Genomic DNA, 12,613 nt, shown 5'->3' with positions numbered 1-12,613 from the left:
AATACAATGTTGGTATTCATTTCTAGAGGTATAGAATATAAGAGCAGGGATGTAATGTTGAGGCTCTATAAGGCACTTGTGAGACCACACTTGGAGTATTGTGTGTAGTTTTGGGCACCTTATGTTATGAAGGATATACTGACATTGGAGGGGGTTCAGAGAAATTCACAAGAATGATTCCAGGAATGAAAGGGTTACTGTATGAGGAACGTCTGACAGCTCTTGACCTGTACTCCCTGGAGTTCAGGAGAAGGAGGGGGGGTTCTCATAGAAACATTCTGAATGTTAAAAGGTATGAACAGATTAGATATGGCAAAGTTATTTCCCATGGTAGGGGATTCTAGGACAAGAGGGCACAACTTCGGGATTGAAGGACGTCCTTTTAGAACAGAGATGCGGAGACATTATTTTAGTCAGAGGGTGGTAAATCTGTGGAATTTGTTGCTATGAGCAGCTGTGGAGGCCAAGTCATTGGGTGTATTTAAGGCAGAGATAGTTAGGTTCTTGATTAGCCGGGGCATCAAAGGGTATGGGAAGAAGGCAGGGGAGTGGGGATGACTGGAAGAATTGGATCAGCCCATGATTGAGTGGTGGAGCAGACTTATTGGGCTGAATGGCCTACTTCTGCTCCTATATTATGGTCTTATGGCCTTGCGGTCAAATACCTATATCCTTAGACCTGGTATTTGATAATGCATTGACTGTTTAAAATCATGGTCTAAATTGACTGAACAACCAAAGGAAGTGCATGAACAAGAGCCACAAGCATGCTGATGGAACCAACTTTATTGAGAACGTATGTGTAGGTAATATGGGATGAAGGCATATTTCAGGTAACTTCTAGCAGAACTCATCGGCCAAGAATGCGATAACCAGCCAGGATGACTGTGTTCAGGAAATAGTGACTGACATGCACCGTACACAATGATCCTTAAGGAGCTGCTGGAAATCATTGCAATGTAAGTTACATAATATACTCACTGAATTTGGGATCTGAAAATGTGCACCATTTTCTCCAGCTCTGATTTCATCTCCCTCACTTCCTTTATATCCTTCTCCTTCTCCTAAATGCTATACATTCCTTTTTTTGACTGCTCCTCCTCATCTTGATGGAATAATAGATCACAGAACACTGTTTGAGTCCTTCACCCACAATGTTGCACTGACCTATGCAAACCCATTCCACAATCAATCTATTCCTTCCCTCCTACGCAGCCATAACCTTCCAGTTTTCTTCCATCCACCTTCCTACTTAAGAGTCTCTTATATGTCCTTATTGTCTCAGACTCTACCACCATACCCAACAGTGTCTCTTATTAGATCTTAAATGCCTTCTTTGCATCACACATTTACTCAGGAGACGGATACAAATTCTATAGAAGTGAGGCAAAGCAGCATCAACTTCATGGAGCCTGCACAGATTAAAGAGGAGGTGTTTGTTGTCCTGAGGCAAATCACAGTGGATAAATCCCCAAGGCCTGACAAGGTATTCCCTCAGATCTACGGGAGGCTAGTGCTGAAATTGCCGGGGCCCTAGCAGAAATAGTTAAAACAACCTTAGTGACTGGAGAGGTACCAGAGGGTAGGAGGATAGCCAAAGTTGTTCTGGTGTTTAAAAAAAGGCTCTAAGCAGAAACCGGGAAATTATAGGCCGGTGAGTCTGACATCAGTTGTGAGAAAGTTATTGGAAGGTATTCTAAGGGACCAGATATATAAATATTTGGATGGACATGGTTTGGTTAAGGATAGCCAGCATGGCTTCGTGCGTGGTAGTTCATATCTAACCAATCTTTTTGAGTTTTTTGAGAAAGTTACCAGGAAAGCTGATAAAGGCAAGGCAGTGGATGTTGTCTACATGGATTTTAGTAAGGCAATTGACAAGGTCCCACATGGGAGGTTAGTCAAGTAGGTTCAGTCGCTCGGCATTCAGAATGAGAGAGTAAATTAGATTAGACAGTGGCTTTGTGGGAGAAGCCGGAGAGTTGTAGTAGGTGGTTGCCTCTCTGACTGGAGGCCTGTGACTAGTGATGTGCCACAGTGATCGGTGCTGGGTCCATTGCTGTTTGTTATCTATATCAACGATCTGGATGATAATGTGGTTAACTGGATTGGCAAATTTGCCGATTAACAACAAGACTGGAGGTGTAGGCGGACAGTGAGGAAAGCTATCATGGCTTGCAGAGGGATCTGCATCAGCTAGAAAATGGGCTGAAAAATGGCAGATGAAACTTAATGCAGACAAGTGCAAGGTTTTGCACTTTGGTCGGACCAACCAGCGTAGGTCTTACACAGTGAATGATAGGGCACGGATGAGTGGGGTAGAGCAAAGGGATGTGGGAATACAGGTCCTTAATTCATTGAAAGTGGCATCACAGGTAGATAGGTCATGAAGAAAGCTTTCGGCCCTTTGGTCTTCAGAAATCGAAGTACTGAGTACAGGAGTTGGGATGTTGAAGTTGTATAAGGCATTGGTAAGGCCTAATTTGGAGTATTGTGTGCAGTTTGGTCACCCACCTACAGGAAAGATGTAAACTAGTTTGAAAGAGTGCAAAGAAAATTTACAAGGATGTTGCTGGGTCTGGAGGGCCTAAGTTATATAGAAAGATTGAATAGGATAGGACCGTACTCTTTAGAACATAGAAGATTGAGAGATTTGATAGATGTATACAAAATAATGAGGGATATAGTTAGGGGAAATGCAAGCAAGCTTTTTCCACTAGGTTGGGTGAGACTACAACCAGGGGACATAGGTTAAGGATGAAAGATGAGAAGTTTAGGGGGAACATGAGGGGAATATTCTACACTCAGAGGGTTGTGAGAGTGTGGAATGAACTGCCAGCACAAGTGGTGCATTGAGCTCGATTTCAACATTTAAGAGGAGTTTGCATAGGTACACGCATAGCAAGGATATGGAAGGCTATGGTCTTGGTGCAGGTCGATGGGAGTAGGTAACTTAAGTGGTTTCAGCATGGACTAGGTAGGTCAAAGGGCTTGCTTCTGAGCTGTATTTCTCCATGTCTGTGACTCTAATCATGGTCATGTCCATGATTGTCTACGTCATTTGACATGGCACATAATGAATGAATAAAATCTGCCCTGCCATTTGATCATGGCTGATTTATTTTCCCTCTCAACCCCATTTACTGACTTCTCCCTGTAACTTTTGACATCCTTACTAATCAAGAACCTGTTAACCTTCACTTTAAATATACCTAATGACTTAGCCTCGACAGCCATCTGTGGCAATAAATACCACAGATTCATCACACTCTGGATAAAGAAATTGTTTCTTATCTCTGTTCGAAATCTTCTACCGCCTTTCTATAATGAGGTGACTAGAAATGAGCACAATATTCCAAGTGTAGCTTCTTCTCCTGAATCATGCTCTTTTTCCTCTCCGGAACCCCGTTCCCTTTAATGGTTGTCCCTCCAGAATTTTCCTAATTCCCTCCCTTTTTTTTATTGTGCACATCCTCCTCCATTTTTTGATTATAGCCAGTCTCCCTGCTGATTGCTACCTCATTCCCACTCTTGGTGTCTACCCACTTCCAAGTATCCTTTTTCTCCATTGATCAACCCTCTCCTCAATCCCTCCTCTATTTCCTGATAGCCTCTCTTCCCTCATTGATTAATCTCCTCCTGATTCTGGACCCTACACCCTATTCATTCATCTTGCCCCATCCCACTTGCCCCTCCCCAAACACTGGCCATCTCTTCCTTAATCATACCTTCCTTCCTGATTGTCCACTTTTCTTGACAGCTCTACCTCTATTCTTTCTTGTCCCTCCAATCAGAGCTTGTTGCCAAGCCTCCCTCCCTGAGGAAATGTTATATTTATTTATTGAGATACAGCATTGAATAGGCCCATCTGGCTCCTCAGGCATAGCAACCCCGAATTAACCCCTCGCCTAATCACGGGACAATTTACAATGACCAATTAACCTGCTAACAAGTACATCTTTGGATTGTGGGAGGAAACTGGAGTACCTAGAGAAAACATGTATGTTCTACGGGGAGGATGTATAGACCCCTTCCAGATGACGTCAGAATTAAACTCTGAGCTATAAGACCATAGGACCATAAGATATAGGAACAGAAGTAGGCCATTCGGCCCATCGAGACTGCTCCGCAATTCAATCATGGACTGTTCCAATTCTTCCAGTCATCAACACTCCCCTGCTTTCTCCCCATACCCTTTGATGCCCTGGCTAATCAAGAACCCATCTACCTCTGCCTTAAATACACCCAATGACTTGGCCTAGACAGCCACTCGTGGCAACAAATTCCGCAGATTTACCACCCTCTGACTAAAGATTGGAGCGACTAGGGTTGTATACTCTGGAATTTAGAAGGTTGAGAGGGGATCTGATTGAAACATATAAGATTATTAAGGGATTGGACACGCTAGAGGCAGGAAACATGTTCCCAATGTTGGGGGAGTCCAGAACCAGAGGCCACAGTTTAAGAATAAGGGGTAGACAATTTAGAACGGAGTTGAGGAAAAATTTTTTCACACAGAGGGTTGTGGTTCTGTGGAATGCTCTGCCTCAGAAGGCAGTGGAGGCCAATTCTCTGGATTCTTTCAAGAAAGAGTTAGATAGAGCTCTTAAAGATGGCGGAGTCAAGGGATATGGGGAGAAGGCAAGAATGGGGTACTGATTGTAGATGATCAGCCATGATCACAGTGAATGGCGGTACTGGCTCGAAGGGCTGAATGGCCTATTCCTGCACCTATTGTCTATTGTCTATTAAAGTAATTTCTTCCCATAAACTCTGACAGCCTGAGCTGTAACAGCGTTGCGCTAACCACAATGCTGCCATGGCGTCCACGGTTAGCTTCTGTATGCTTCTGCCCTTGCTAGTCCTGCCACCTCCCTTCACAAGCTCAGGAAATCAGAAAGCCACTGATAAAAGGGCAGACGTACAAAAGGAGAAGGGGTTCAGACACTTTATGTGGTACTCGGTAGTAATTTTGCTTCTCAATGTGAAAGTTGTCGGTTTTGGACAGCAGAACGGTTTTCTGCTTCTTCCACTTAATGGTAGCATTAGAGGCTCCACAGTCAGCTCCAGTCTGAATCAGATGTGCAGTAGAGCTTGTTGAAAAATGTATCTTTCAGACAAACAACCTGCTTTATCATAGTGGTGCTTTTAAAAAAGAAATCCTAACCCTTTTATTCCTGTGGCCTGTTGGCACAAGATCACCAATTGATAGACAGACTTTTTAAAATCTAATTTCATGTATGCGATCAGCAGAAACACAAAGCTCCTTATTTTATTAACTCAGTTCTGATATGTCCTAGTTATGAAAAGTCATTACTGCACTATTTTAATAGAATTGTAGAAATAGAGTACAAAATAAGGTTTGTCTGGCCCACAGTAGTCAAATAGAGTCACTTCGGCTAATTCTGTGCCTCAGCTATTTATCATCAGGCCTGCAGAGTGCTGGATATCAAGTACTGCTCTCGGTAACTAATTGTAAGAGGTGTTTCTGCCCCTGTCATCTTTCAGGATATCTACCTCAGAACTCCATCACCTTGGGTGAAAGCGAGTTTTCCTCAGCCTTTCTGCAAGACTTCCAGCAATTAGCATGTAGCCAGCTTCTCTCGTCATTGGCCTTAGCACTGCAATGACAGCAGTCTAATAATAAACCTTGAACTGAGTTTAGAAAGCACTGCAATCTACCTTCAAATGGTGGTGGTATGGTGTCAGGAACATCAAATTTCAGTGGCAGGCACAGATATCATTTATGACTGATTCCACTATAATGTCAAAAGCATGAAATGTTTATGAAAATAAAGTATGCCTGACAGCATATAGATTTAAATAATTTATATGATGGGCTTGAATTCCAGTTAATTCCCAAGACAGCATTCTTTCTATACAGAACAGTGAGAGATTGTGTCAGCAGAGAATACCACATAATAACATCCAATTATATGAAAAACGTCAGCTTATAGATTGTATGAGGGGGTGTGGGCACTTATTCACTGGTCCTCTCTATCCTCTGTCCAGGGCAAAAAAGAGGGTATGCAGGTTTAATATATGCTACGGAGAGTAAGGAGGTTAGAGGGCATCTTTCAGAATAAGAATCAGAAATAGGCTTATTGTCAATGACATTCATCATAAAATTTATTGGTTTGCAGCAACAGTACAGTACCACACACAAAAAGTGCTATTATTTACAATAAGGAATTTCGTAGTGCAAAAGAGCGTAAAATAGAAAGGTTGCAAACACGAGGAAATCTGCAGATGCTGGAATTTCAAGCAAAACACATAAAAGTTGCTGGTGAACACAGCAGGCCAGGCAGCATCTCTAGGAAGAGGTGCAGTCGACGTTTCGGGCCGAGACCCTACGTCAGGACTAGGGTCAAGATTAGTCCTGACGAAGGGTCTCGGCCCGAAACGTCGACTGCACCTCTTCCCAGAGATGCTGCCTGGCCTGCTGCGTTCACCAGCAACTTTTATGTGTGTAAAATAGTAAGGTACTGTTCATGTGATCATGGACCATTCAGAAATCTGATAGCAGAGGGGAGTAAGCTGTTCCTAAAAAGTTGAATGTGTGCCTTCAGGCTCCTGTACCTCCTCCCTGATGGTAGTAATGAGAAGAGGGCATGTCCAGGTTGAAGCATCACCTTTTGAAGGTGTTCTCGATGGTGGGGAGGCCAGTGCCCATGGTGGCTGAGTTTACAACACTCTGCAGCTTTTTTCTGATCCTGTGCAGTGCCAGATGGTGAAACCACCAGTTGGGATGCTCTCCATGGTACATCTGTAGAAATTTGCTGACATTGACTTTTGAGTCTTTGGTGACATACCAAATTTCCTCAAACTCCTAATGAAATATAGCTGTTGGCATGCCCTCTACGTAACTGCGTCAATATGGGAATAAATCTTCAGAGATGTTAACACACAGGAGCTTGACACTACTCACTCTTTCCTCTGTTGACATCTTAACAAGGATTGGAATGTGTTTTCTCAACTTTCCCTTCTTGAAGTCCACAATCAATTCTTTGGTCTTTCTGATGATGTGCAAAGTTGTTCTAGTGACTTCACTCAACCAGCCCATGTATCTTGCTCCTTGTCAATATCTAAGATTCTGCCAACAACATTTGTGTCATTGGCGAATTTATAGCTGGTGTTTGAGTTGTGCCTAGCGACACAGTTATGAGTGCAGAGTAGAGCAGTGGGCTAACCACACATCCTTGAGGTGCACTAGTGTCGAATGTCAGAGATGAAATGTTACTTCCAATGCAGACTGACTGTGGTCTCCTGAGGTGGAAGTCAACGATCCAGTTGCAGAGGGAGGTGCAGATGCCCGGGTCTTGAAGTTTATTGATTAGTACTGAGGGGATGATGGCGTTGAACACTGAGTCATAATCGATAAATAGCAGCCTGACGTTGGTATTGCTGATGTCCAGATAGACCAAGGCCACTTGTAGTGTTAGTGAGATTGCATCTGCTGTAGACTTATTATGGTGGTAGGCAAACTGTAGTGGGTCCAGGTCTTTGCTCAAACAGGAGTTAATTCTCACAATGACCGACCTCTCAAAGCTCTTCATCACAGCAGTAGTGGAGAGAGGACAAAGATTACTATTTCAGGTCAATGACAGTAGGCAGATCAGGGAGTGAGCAAAGATTATGGATTCTTCACTTTATTTGGTGAAACTTTGTATATATGAACAGGGATATTATACTTGATTTATATAAAGTCAGTTTGGCCATAGTAAGTACTGCCTGCGACACACACAAAATGCCGGAGGAACTCAGCAGGCCAGGCAGCATCTGTGGAAAAGTTGACATTTCGGGCCGAGACCCTTTGGTAGGACAGGAGAAAGAAAGCTGAGGGGTAGATTTAAAAGGTGGTGGGGTGGGGTGAGAAACACAAGGTGAGAGGTGAAACCTGAAGGGGGAGGGATGAAGTAAAGAGCTGGGAAGCTGATTGGTGAAAGAGATGCAGGGCTGGAGAAGGGGGAGTCTGAAAGAAGAGAACAGAAGGCCATGGAAGAAAGAAAAGGGGGGAGGAACACCAGAGGGAGGTGATGGGTGGGCGAGGAGATAAGGTGAGAGAGGGAAAAAGGGATGGGGAATGGTTCCTCCAGCATTTTGTGTGTGTTGCTTGGATTCCCAGCATCTGCAGATTTTCTCTTGTTTGTGATTGAAGTACTGCATACAGCTTGGTCATCGCATTAAGTAGCATGCAATTATATTAATGAGAGTACAGAAGAGATTTATGAGGATTTTACCAGTGAGGGAGAATTCCAGTAATGTCTGGACAGTCTGTAGTTGTTTTCTGTGGAACAAGGGAACTTGTGAGGATATCTATTTATGCAAAAGATGAGGAACATAACAGAGTGAAAGCAAGAACTGATCTAAAGTAATTTGTACATAGTTGCGGATACTTTTTCACCTAAAGAACCAACTGCTTGAAAGGGCAGCAGAACTAGAAGTCCTTATCACAGTTAACATGAACTTGGATATGTCCTTGAGGCTCAGTAACTTACTGGGCAATGGATCAGGAATTGCAATGTGGGCTAAGGGTAATGGTGCCCCTTGGATCAGTGCAATCACTGTGAAGTGAATAGCCTGTTTTGTGCTACAACATTCTTTGATCTTTCCAATTAATCATAAATCAGAAGGGAAGACTTTATCAGCAATGCTGTGGAGTTTGTCCCGTCTTGTATTTTAAAAGGCACCTTGTGTTCCAAAGGGTCTGCCAGACATCCATATGGTTCCAGTAAACTAATAGTACAAGATTGAACTAAGTTTGTGATCGAAACACTGTCTTATCTATACTTCTTGCTGTCTCACTAAAGCACCGTGTATAATCAAAAACCCCACCCATCTTGGACATTCTCTCTTCTCCCCCTCTTCCATCAGATTAAAGATACAAAAGCCTAAAAGCAGATACCACCAGGCTCAAGGATACCTTCTACTCCACTGTTACAAGACTATTAAATTAATCCTAATACATTAAGTTGGATGCTTGACCTCACAATCTGTCTTGTTCTGATCTTGCACTTTATTATTTACATGTACTGCACTTTCTCTGTGGCTGTTATACTTCATTTTGCATTCTATTATTGTTTCACCTTGTTCTACCTCAGCGCACTGTGTAATGAACTGATCTGTATGAACAAGACACACTTTTCACTGGATCTTGGTATATGTGACAAGAATAAACCAATTCCAATTCCAATACCAATATGGCTCCATATTGCTCTCAAATGCATTAAATTACTGCATCATTGCCTACTCTTTTTAAATGATGCATTAGAATCTTTTACATCCACTTGAGGGGACAAATGCCTTTCGAATGATTGGAGATGTTTTTTGATGTTTGTCAGCCTATCAGCAGTAACCATGAATGGATGAACTGGCACAAATGAACTGACCAGAACATATCATTTATAGAAAACCTGCAGAGCAGTACAGGCCCTTTGGCCCACAAAGCTGTGCCAAACATGCCCTTACCTTAGAAGTTACCTAGGGTTACCCATAGCCCTCAATTTTTCTAAGTTCCATGTACCTATCCAGGAGTCTCTGAAGAGACCCTATCATATCCGCCTCCACCACTGTTGCCGGCAGCCCACTCCATGCATTCACCACTATCTGTGTAAAAAAAAACTTACCCCTGACATCTCCTCTGTACCTACTTCCAAGCACCTTAAAACTGTGCCCACTCTTGCTAGCCATTTCAGCCTTGGGAAAAGAAGTCTCTGACTATCCACACAATCAATGCCTCCCATTGTCTTGTATGCCTCTATCAGGTCACCTCTCATCCTCCATTGCTCCAAGGAGAAAAGGCTGAGTTCACTCAACCTATTCTCATAAGGCATGTTCCCCAATCCAGGCAACATCCTTGTATATCTCCTCTGCACCCTTTCTATTGTTTCCACATCCTTCCTGTAGTGAGGTGATCAGAAATGCGCACAGTACTCCAATTGGAGTCTGACCAGGGTCCTATGTAGCTGCAACATTACCTCTCAGTTCTTAAACTCAATCCCACGATTGATGAAGGCCAATGCACCGTATGCCTTCTTAACCACAGAGCCAACCTGCACAGGAGCTTTGAGTGTCCTATGGACTCGGATCCCAAGATCCCTCTGATCCTCCACACTGCCAAGAGTCTTACCATTAATACTATATTCTGCCATCATATTTGACCTACCAAAATGAACCACCTCACACTTTTCTGGGTTGAACTCCATCGGCCACTTCTCAGCCCAGCTTTGCATCCTATCAATGCCCCGCTGTAACCTCTGACAGCCCTCCACACTATGCACAACACCCCCAACCTTTGTGTCATCAGCAAATTTACTAACACATCCCTCCACTTATTCATCCAGGTCATTTATAAAAGTCACGAAGAGTAGGGGTCCCAGAACAGATCCCTGAGGCACACCACTGGTCACCGATCTCCATGCAGAATATGACCCATCTACAAGCACTCTTTGCCTTCTGTGGGCAAGCCAGTTCTGGATCCACAAAGCAATGCTTCTTGGATCTTATGCCTCCTTATATTCTCAATAAACCTTGCATGGGGTACCTTATTAAATGCCTTGCTGGAATCCATATACACTACATCTACAGCTCTACCTTCATCAGTGTGTTTAGCCACATCCTCAAAAAACTCTATCAGGCTCGTAAAGCATGACCTGCCTTTGACAAAACCATGCTGACTACTCCTAATCATATTATGCCTCTCCAAATGTTCATAAATCCTACCTCTCAGGATCTTCTCCATTAACTTACCAACCACTGAAGTAAGACCCACTGGTCTAGAATTTCCTGGGCTTTCTCTACTCCCTTTCTTGAATAAGGGAATAACATCTGCAACCCTCCAATCCTCTGGAACCTCTCCCGTCCCCATTGGTGATGCAAAGATCATCACCAGAGGCTCAGAAATCTCCTCCGTCACCTCCCACAGCAGGATCTCGTCCGGTCCCTGTAACTTATCGCCACAGTGTGGTATGCCATCTGCACAGCCGCTGAGCGACAAGACCTGCATCGCCTGGTGAAGGCGGCCCAGCGAATTGTCAGGATGGAGCCCCCAGGACTGGACACCATCTATTCCAGCAGACTCAGGAGGAAAGCAATCAGCATAACCAGAGACCCCACACACCCCGGCCACTCCCTGTTTGACCCGCTGCCGTCCAGCAAAAGGTTCAGGACACCACAAGCCAGAACAAATAGACTGAGGAACAGCTTCTATCCCAGAGCTGTGGCCTCCATCACACCACTCCCACAGAACAATGACTGAAACTGTGAGCACACACATGCACCCACAGGGACTCAAATACTTGCACTAACGGCACTTTGTGCATTACTGTGATACTCTGGTGCTGCGGCAACTTATTTTCTGCTACTTATCTGTTTAATACTGTTTTTCTATTACTGTCTTGTTTTTATCTACCGCTTTATTTACTTGCCTGAGAGGAAGCCAAACAGAGTTTCATTGTACCTATGTACAATGACAATAAAGATCATTCAATTCAATTCAATTCAATTCATTCAATTCAATTGATGCTTTCCAAAAGCTCCAGCACATCCTCTTCCTTAATATCTACATGCTCAAGCTGTTCAGTCTGCTGTAAGCCATCCCTACAATTGCCAAGATTCATTTCCGTAGTGAATACAGAAGCAAAGTACTCATTAAGTACCTCTGCTATCTTCGGTTCCATACACACTTTTCCACTGTCACATTTGATTGGTCCTATTATCTCATGTCTTATCCTCTTGCTCTTCACATACTTGTAGAATGCCTTGGGGTTTTCCTTATCCTACTCACCAAAGCCTTCTCGTGGCCCCTTCTGGCTCTCCTAATTTCATTCTTAAGCTTCTTCCTGCTAGCTTTATAATCTTCTAGATCTCTATCATTACCTAGTTTTTTGAACCTTTCATAAGCTTTTCTTTTCTTCTTGACTAGATTTACAACAGCCTTTGTACACCACAGTTCCTGTACCCTACCATCCTTTCCCTGTCTCATTGGAACGTACCTATGCAGAACTCCACGCAAATATCCCCTGAACATTTGCCACATTTCTTTCATATGTTTCCCTGAGACATATGTTTTCAATTTATGCTTCCAAGTTCCTGCCTGATCGCCTCATATTTCCCCTTACTTAGTGCTTTTCTAACTTGGCTGTTCCTATCCCTCTCCAGTGCTATGGTAAAGAAGATAAAATTGTGATCACTATCTCCAAAATGCTCTCCCACTGAGAGATCTGACACCTGACCAGGTTCATTTCCCAATACCAGATCAAGTACAGCCTCTCCTCTTGTAGGCCTATATACATATTGCGTCAGGAAACCTTCCTGAACACACCTAACAAACTCCACCCTGTCTAAACCTCTCGCTCTAGGGAGATGCCAATCGATATTTGGGAAATTAAAATCTCCCACCACAACAACCCTGTTATTATTACACCTTTCCAGAATCTGTCTCCCTATCTGCTCCTTCTTGCCCCTGTTACTACTAGCTGGTCTACAAAAAACACTCAGTAGAGTTATTAACCCCTTCCTGTTCCTAACTTCCACCCTCAGAGACTCTGTAGACAATCCCTCCATGACTTCCTTTTCTGCAGCCATGACACTATCTCTAATCAACAGTGCCACG

This window comes from Mobula birostris, chromosome 23 (assembly GCF_030028105.1).
Source record: "Mobula birostris isolate sMobBir1 chromosome 23, sMobBir1.hap1, whole genome shotgun sequence".
Taxonomy (NCBI): Eukaryota; Metazoa; Chordata; class Chondrichthyes; order Myliobatiformes; family Myliobatidae; genus Mobula; species Mobula birostris.
This window is presented reverse-complemented; position numbering follows the sequence as displayed.